This window comes from Dromaius novaehollandiae, chromosome 11, assembly GCF_036370855.1.
Source record: "Dromaius novaehollandiae isolate bDroNov1 chromosome 11, bDroNov1.hap1, whole genome shotgun sequence".
NCBI classification, from domain to species: domain Eukaryota; kingdom Metazoa; phylum Chordata; class Aves; order Casuariiformes; family Dromaiidae; genus Dromaius; species Dromaius novaehollandiae.
The window spans coordinates 4588770-4597243 of record NC_088108.1 but is presented as its reverse complement, the minus strand read 5'-3'; the positions used below and the strand labels follow the sequence as shown (position 1 = coordinate 4597243).

The window sequence follows — 8474 nt, the reverse complement described above, 5'->3', positions numbered from 1 at the left end:
AGGCGAGTGCGCAGGCGCAGCGGCGCCCGCGGCGGGTGCGTGTGCGTGTGCGCGCGAGCGCCGCGCCGCGCGGCTGCAGCGCTCCCCGTGCTGGGGGGGGAGGGGCGTTCCCTCAGCTCGCCCCGCCCGCACAGGGCGAGCGCGAGGCCTCCCTGCCGCCCGCCCGCAGCCGAGGGGACGCGGTACCCCCTGCGGCTGCCGCGGTCTCTCGGGAGGCGGTGCCTGCGGGCGGGGCGGGGCAGGCTAGGCTACGCCCGGCCCTGCTGACAGCGGCGCGCGCCCCTTCTCGCCGCCGTTGCCGCGAGGCGCCGCGGGGGGTGGCGCGGCGGTTGCGCGGGGGGCCGCGCCCTCCGCCCCTCCCCCCGGCCGTGAGGCGCCGGGGCGGGCTGCGCGCCTCTCGGGGTGGCCCCTTCTCCAGGTGCATCTCCAGGGCCTTGTTTAATAAAACCGCTTGGGTAGTGCGTGCCCCTCGCCTCGCTCACGTGGGCGGCAGGGTTTAGGCAGAGGGGAGCTGCTGGGTGCCCACAATGAAGGTGGGAGAAGGGGTGATTTTAACCACCAGGTTGGTGGCGTGCTGAATTGTCCCGAGCGTGAGGTGGGTTTCTGGGGAGGAGACCCTGGAAACCGAGCTCCGTGCTGTGCAGGTTAAGGGCGTGTTGAGAGGGGAGAAAATCCACACAGGACAGAGAGGAATCAGAAATTAAGGGAGAAAAAAAAATCTGAGAATAGTTGAGGGCAGTGAAATGCCACACACAAGTGTAAGTGATTGCTAAGGTAAGTTTAGGCATGTATTAGTCACCTTCTGCAAATCAAAAGTGAACTAGAAAGATAACGGTGGTTTTAGTGTCAAGACAAAAGCCAGAAATAAAATTCTGAGAGAGAAAAAAAAATGTTACCAATTTAGGTGCTATAAAGTGACATGTTGGATCTGGCATCTGCCCTGTGGAGATCAAATCTGAATTCCTGTTCCACAGCTACTGAAAGGAAGGAAGCGTGCCTTCCTGCGTCCTCCGTTACTGGAGAAATGTGGAGGAAGGGATCTCCATTCCTGTTCACTATTGTTGGGAAAAGACTTCCCTCATAAACTGTGTTTGCTCTTTTTCAGGACTTTCTAGGCAACAGCAAAGTGCAGTTGGCCCAGTTCTGAAAATTTTAGCTGCTGGCAGCAGGGTTCTGAAAGCAAACTTGTGCAAGCTAGAGTTTATCAGTGTCACACAGTATTGCTTCACCATGTTATCTATCTTACATGGAGATACAGGTAAACCACATTCTAATGACTTGAAATAAAAATGTAACTGAGGGAGAAAATATATTTTTAAATGGAATTAAAATATATGTTCTGTTAATGTTTTCCCCTTTTTGTCAAAGCTAAGTTTTTTCTTGTTTAGTGATGAATATTTATAGTGGATAAATTGCAGAGGAAGTATGTGTGGGACAGCATATCTCGCTGTCATTGGCCAAATATTTGAAAGATGTCCTGTTTAGAAACAAGTCAAAAAAGTGAAAATAATATCGTTAATAGAGAGTCTAATATTTTTTTCTCATCTTCAGTTATAGATATGATCGCCATTCATAATCCACAAAGGAAGTCTTGAAATCACTGAAATAAAGGTGTGTATGGGGTTACAGATAAGATGATGGCCTTTATTTTGTTCTCATTTGAATTCAAGATGTCTGCTTTAGCTCGTCTGAAAGTCAAAAAGATATAACTGCGTTAGTCATCGGTCAGAACACCTTTCAGAAATGATAGGTCTGAGGCAGTGCAATGACACGATGGATTTTAGTATTTAGTTGAGATTGTCTTCATTCTTGGCAACTTTGGTGGAATGTCCATGAGAAAGGTAATGATATTTAAAATATAACTGCAGGGGATATAACCTGCTGCCCTTTTGGCCAGCATTCCCTTTGATGAGGAGCTAAACACAGGCTCTCAGGTTCAAGGCTGTCTGCGAGCAATTGCTGAGCAGAAGAAAGTCAGTCCTGGAAGCATTTCAGAGCAATCAGTGGAACAGTTTTAAAATGCTGTTCTTAATGATGAAAACAGTTTCCAGCACTGTACTTGCAGAATGCTAATTAAATTAGTGGAAAGTTAATTGCCTTCTCTTACTCACAATGCCACAACAGTTTTGATTTTGTTGAGACATTGTATGAGTTTTTCCACTGATTTTGTAAATCTTGCAGTAGTGTTTCTATCAGAATGTTTTAAACTGACAAATGAAGAGTTTTTACAAGTGCTTCCTTACTCAAAGGAATAATTTGAACAGAAGGCTACAAGCTAGGGTTTCTTAAATAATTAGGTGAAGCTTTGTTTGCAAAGATACTTGGTATCTTTTTCTATGTTTAAAACTGTCAGTTTCTGTACTTCATCATCATCATTATTGTTTCACCTGCTGTGGCTTGCAGTACTCCCCTTAATGAAATTGTGAGTACATCAGAAGGAAAGGTTACTTTACTTTCAAAGAGCCTTGTTGATTCTGACTTGTACCAGCTTCTCTGTAACCTTGCAAATTGAGAGATACTGGCTGTGTCTGCTGAAGTGTGTTTTTTGCGTGGTGCCTTTTAGGAAATCAGCGTGAAAATGATGGTGATTCCACTGATATAATGTACTTGGATTTCAGAATAATTTTCCATAGGATATCTCACTGCTGAAACTAAGCTGTTCTGAGATGATGGAGGTCTGATTGCTTAATAACCAGTTAAAAAATAGAAAACAAAAGGTAGAACAGTCATCATAACAGGGGAAGATTACTAATGGAGTCCAACAGCCATAAGTGCTGTTCAATGTCATCATAAATAATTGGGAAAGAAGGGTGACAGAGTTTGCCACTGACATGTTCCACTGTCACATGGTAAAACTGGCTCCATGCTGAATGGAGTTAGGGAGGGTTGGGGGGCTTAACTCTCCTTTCAGCCCTGTCTGGGAAGTTTATGCCTATTGCTCTGCATAATACTAAGGTACAATAGAGAGAAAGGTAAACCATGAAACCAGACAAATACTGAAGGTAACTAAGGAGCAGTCCGAAGACTGATAATATGAAAAAATGAGAGCAGAAGAGGCAACTATGTAAGAGTTGTAGCCTAAGGTTTCACATGGTCACTAAACTGTGCCCCACTGGCATGATTCAGCTTTCACTTAGGTGAGTGTTTCTGCATTGACTTAGGATGTGGATCAAACAGTTTAAGAACGTTTGCGCAAGGTGTTTTAGAGAGCTTAGCACCCCTGCTTGGAGGCTACAAAACAAAACGTGGTTCCTGTCTCAGTCTTGCATGCATTCAGTTTTGTTAAAATAGAAACTATTCAGAAACTTAGAGGAATGAAACAAAGTGAGAGGCAAGCAGCATGTGTATTTTAAAGTGAAATAAAGAAACCGGGTACCTGTGTGCCAGCATTTAGACTTTAATATTAGATACGACACAATGACGGATGCAAATAGTAAGAAAAGGTGTGTGGAGAACAGTGAGAGTTATAGCAGCAGTATCATGCGTGTTTAGCTGAAAAGCACCATTTTTAATGCAACTTATGTTCTAATTTAGTACAAAGTTAATGTTATGTACATTTAAATAGACAAAAGTGAGCATCTGGTGGAATTAAGGCATGGATTCAGTTAGGCACTTAAGCAGGTGGTAAATACTTTGCTAAATTGAAGCCTAAAATGAGGAGGTGTAGAGTCTTGGCATAATACACTGTGTGACCTCTTTATAATGAGCATCTGCGGTATTAGGAAACCAAGAAGTCTTTAATTGAAAAAGATATCCTGCTATACTAGCTTTGTATTATTTAACTACTTACGCTTCATAATTAATAGATTAAAGTCAAAGTTAAGCTGAAGTTTCAGTAGATTCTTTCCCTTTTTTGGGGACAGTGTCACACATGCAGCATGAAATACGAAAAGACTGTGCAGGAAAGGAATTAAAAAAAAAAAGCATTATATTGAATAAAAGCATTGTTGAGAGAACATGGAGAGTGAATGCTAATATGGGCCCAAGTGATACTGAGTTGTCTTCCAATGTAATTTTTCATTCTTTCTTCCATACAAATCTCCATCACACAATCACTTTTCATAAGGAAGAACATACAATAACAGATCACATGTTAAAATGAAGGCTGTCATAGTTCACTCATTTCAGAGACTTACATGTTTCTGCAAAGGAAGACATTGTTGGATAATAAGAATATGCTCTTTGAATTTGGAGTGCATATTTTAAATTTGATGGATGAACCATCATGTTTCTTGATCAACATTGGCTCAGGAGCAGGAGGAAAAGATGGGGACTCAGAACTTGGGAACACAATGGAGATAGATATGTCTGGTTTTGATGCAGCAGAAATACTCTTTTCCAAAAACGGTGAGCAGAATAATCAGTATTAGATCTCACATGTAAGGTATCCCTTTCCCAGTCATTTAATGCAAGCTGAGACTGAAAAATAAATTTTTTTTGAGAGTTCAGAGTGGAGACTGCTGGGAAATTTTTTTTTACCTAGTTAGCTTGTTTCTTTAGTCCCTAGTGTGAAAAGTTCTGGAAGGACTGAATAGACTTGTAGAAGAGATCAAGGTAACAGAAAGGGGCATTTACTTGCCAAACAGACAGAGGCCTTAAAAGCCAAACTGGATAATGTAGGGTAGTGTTCCATTATCAGAGAGCCTTCTGTGCCTTAGAGCCCTCAGGCTGCTATCTGCATCTGTGAAGTGAATGATACTACTACTGTTGTCTTCAGTGCAAAGAGTTATTGCTGAATGCCTGCTCAGTGGCAGTTGTATATTATTCTGCCCAGAACACTTCTATCTGGGTACTTGTAATCAAGTTCTGAATTGTGTTCTACATATCAGCTTTTCCTTGCATACTCAGTTGTTAAAAATGCCCCTTTCTGATACCTTCTTTTGTCTCCAACTGCTTCTCACTACTCTGCCAGTGCTCAGAGTATAGACCTTGCAATAAATCACAACTTTGCTGACTTTCCCTTTTACTGGAAACCTAGGCCAGGTTTCTTCCTCTACATAGTGATGCATGTGTAACTGCTGAGTTTTTTTAACATGGGAATAATTTTATTGATAAGTGAGCTTGGGATGGTTCTCCTGCATGCTGTATTTTGATTCACGGAGAAAGATTGCAAGTATGTTTGACCTTATCATTAGAAACTCATGGCATTTTTTCCAGCAACATTTTTAAATAGGTTTTAACAACATGATAGCTCATATCACATTGCAGAGGTTTGCTTTCTTTTTGGTTATCAATTCTGAACCTTGGCACAGAAGCATATGGATTCTGTGAATTTTGCTAATGCAAGTCACAGGAATTTCTGAGTTTTCAGATGGTGAAGGGCTGACCCAAACTTCTGAATTGATAAAGCAACACTCAAGTTGATGAACTGGCTCTGCAGTACTGTGAAGCTCTGCCCAGAAGTAAAATCAGATGGAAAGCAGCTCTGCAGAGAAGGACCTGGGGGTCCTGGTGGACAACAAGTTGACCATGAGCCAGCAACCCGCCCTTGTGTCAAAGGCAGCCAATGGTATCCTGGGCTGCATTAGAAAGAGCGTTGCCAGCAGGCTGAGGGAGGTGATCCTTCATCTACTCAGCCCTGGTGAGGCCACACCTGGAGTGCTGTGCCAGTTCTGGGCTCCCCAGTACAAGAGAGACATGGAGCTACTGGAGCAAGTCCAGTGAAGGGCCACTAAGATGATTAAGAGACTAGAGCATCTGTCATATGAGGAAAGGCTGAGAGAGCTGGGATTGTTTAGCTTGGGGAAGGATTATAAGGCTCTAGGCAGTTTCAGTTCATGGATCAAGGTATTAAGCTGATAAGAGCTGACAGACATTTCAAACATTTTTAACTTTAATTGTGCAAGAGAAGCAACAGCCAGTATGGGTTTTGGGTCCATGTTCACAACTTTATCATCTAGCGTTCAGTCCTCTGCTCAGCCATTCACCTGTGATAGTATTTTTCATTCTAAAATTATGAAATCTTTACTCAAGATGAATGATTCCATATACTACAAATAATTTCAATAGGATCTTCAGAGATTAGGGCATATGGAATAATCCAAATCTGCACTTCAATGCGAATATTATTTTCTTTTAATATTAAGTCAACAGTGTTAGTTACCAGGTAATCACAGATTTGTTTGATACTACCTGAGTATTAATCTTTTTAGTAATAACCCTCAAAATGTTAGCATTACCTACTGGTTTCCTCTCTAGTAACAAGAAGTGTGATTTCTGAATGGAAACTGTAACCAATCTATAGGTGATCCTCTCTAATGTTGTGGAATTTGTTACAAGGAAGAGATTGTGGTGATTTTTGTGGGTTTGTTTTTTGCATTTAACAGGATTTTTTCCCTTTTCTAGGTGTATCCAATATCTCACTGCAAATTCAAGGTCTTTTGTTTAGAAATAGATATGGGTAACTCACTAGGCAAATTTGGATATGTTTATTTGTTGAATTAAGGTAAACTAAGGGTGGTGTGAGAGGTTTAATGAGATTAGTTTTATGATACAAATATCTTTAAATATCTGGGAAGATTTTGCATTGTGCAACAATATACAGATGTGTGCTTCTTGTATTGAAAATGTCTAATGTAGAAATAGATTCAATTTTCAAAATTAATCTTTGTCTCAAAAGGTTCTCAAGTGTTCTGATTGAGGGTTTTGATTTGGCCTGTATTACTACTACTAGCAGTCAAATCAGGGCTTCAGTTCTGCTCTCTTCTCTGTAAATTATCATTTTAAAAATATCTAACAATAGAGTCCTTTCTAATTTCTAGTCTAAACTATCTGTAATTACTCTCTTTCTTTTTCTCCCACAGATCAATATTTAGAAGTTAATTAATGAAGCCAAATCGCTGTGGTGCTACATTGAGTCTCAGCATGAACAGTTTGTGGTAAAATCTTGCTTCTTGATTAAGTATTTATAGATAGTGGGACTGCGAAAGGCAGTTGTTCACAAAGCTTTGGCAGCTCTACAGTATTCTCATAAAAATAAAGATGATTCAAAGAAATGTCAGAAGGGATTTGCTGGCTGCTAGAATTAGACAGTTGTGCAATGCAGAATTTTCTTTTGATATCAGCATGGTGTTAAATTTGCTCACTACTTTGCAAACTCATAATACCAGTTAAACAGCTGAATTTAAACATTGTGATTTGCAGTTTGATGGTTTTCTGTTTACATGAAGTGAAAAAGACAGGAAACTGAGAGAGCTTGAGGAAAATACCCACTGGGTGAGAAGGATCATGTTTGATTTATTATTATTTTAATTGCCTTATGGTGCTAAGGGAGCATCTAATTAAAGTCCCTGGAGAAGTCTTCAAAGGAGAAAAGATAAATATTGAAATATGTTATTTATAGCCTTTAGTGTTTCTTTTCACCCACATAAATACACAAATTAAATACGGGAGCTTAGATCATGTCTTCTGAAGATTTTCCTTTACATATGCAATATAGGAGAGTCAAAACAGAGCTTTAAATAGCTCCCCAGAAAATAAATGGCAAAAAATGGACTTTTTAATGGTTCTGTTATCTCCGCCCAGCTGCATATCCTGATCCCAGTGTTCCTATGCTGATTTTGGCAGAACATGGATAAAGAATGGACTCCTGTCAGGCTGTCCTCTACTGAATTATTACTCTTTAATGGGCCATTAAAATGTACCAGCATGTAGTTCTGAATTGTATTTTGATTTGGGATCAAATTCTTTAGCAAAAAAAATTGCTTAGGCTGTGGTCAGCTACAATGCCCCAACTCCATCTGAGACAGAGTAAGAATTTTCTTCTTTTACTGGCTTGCCATTTCCGTTCTTTATGGATTACCAGGCTCCTGATCTGGTAATATGACTGCATATTTAATTGCTACCTACAGCAGTTTACTCAAAGTGATCCAGGTTATCTTAGAAGATTTTAATTATTTTTTTTTCCTGTGTCATTTTGAGAAACAGATGTGCCATTATACTTAGATTTAAAGGGATGTTATGGTCTGGATGGAAGTAGTTATGCACAGTATAAGGTAGGGGGAATAAGTTCTTGTTTGACTGAGCTGTAGCCAGAAAAGATTTTCTGATACAGTTTTAGGCTTACTGGTCTTTATCTAGTGCAAGAAAGAGACTGTCTCCCCAAAATATTTATTAATGTGTGCTTTGAAGCCATTTAAAGTATATCTGATGGAAAAATTTCAGGGTGGTGATTGTGAAAGAGGAAAGGAACACAGGTTTTTAAAACTAGATTCATTTTAAGTACCTTGTAGGAGATGCTTTGTGTCCCATTCACAAGCTCTCATTTGGCATCTAAAATAAAAGTCTCATTTTAAAATGTTTCCTTTATGAACAGTGGTTGTTCTGAAGTTCAGACTATGGTATCAGCAGCTCTTCTGCCCACTTTCTCAGAACAACATGGTGTTCCTTGGCTGCCTGGCAATTCAGAGAGATAATCTGTAGCTTGTTTAGAAACAGCAGGATAAAAATTTTGAATATGTTGAATTTCAACCTGA

At 40.3% G+C, this 8474-nt stretch overlaps 1 long non-coding RNA gene across 2 annotated transcripts in view; it reads left to right on the top strand.

Moving 5' to 3' along the window:
* Positions 1 to 42: 42 nt before the first annotated feature.
* LOC112982925 (uncharacterized) overlaps positions 43 to 8474 on the top strand; it is a 143126-nt gene continuing 134694 nt past the window's right edge. For both annotated transcript variants that reach the window (XR_010390988.1, XR_010390989.1), the window contains exons 1-4: positions 43 to 418; positions 1106 to 1258; positions 1552 to 1611; positions 6804 to 6878. This is a non-coding gene — a long non-coding RNA (uncharacterized LOC112982925). The remainder of the gene's footprint in view (positions 419 to 1105; positions 1259 to 1551; positions 1612 to 6803; positions 6879 to 8474) is intronic.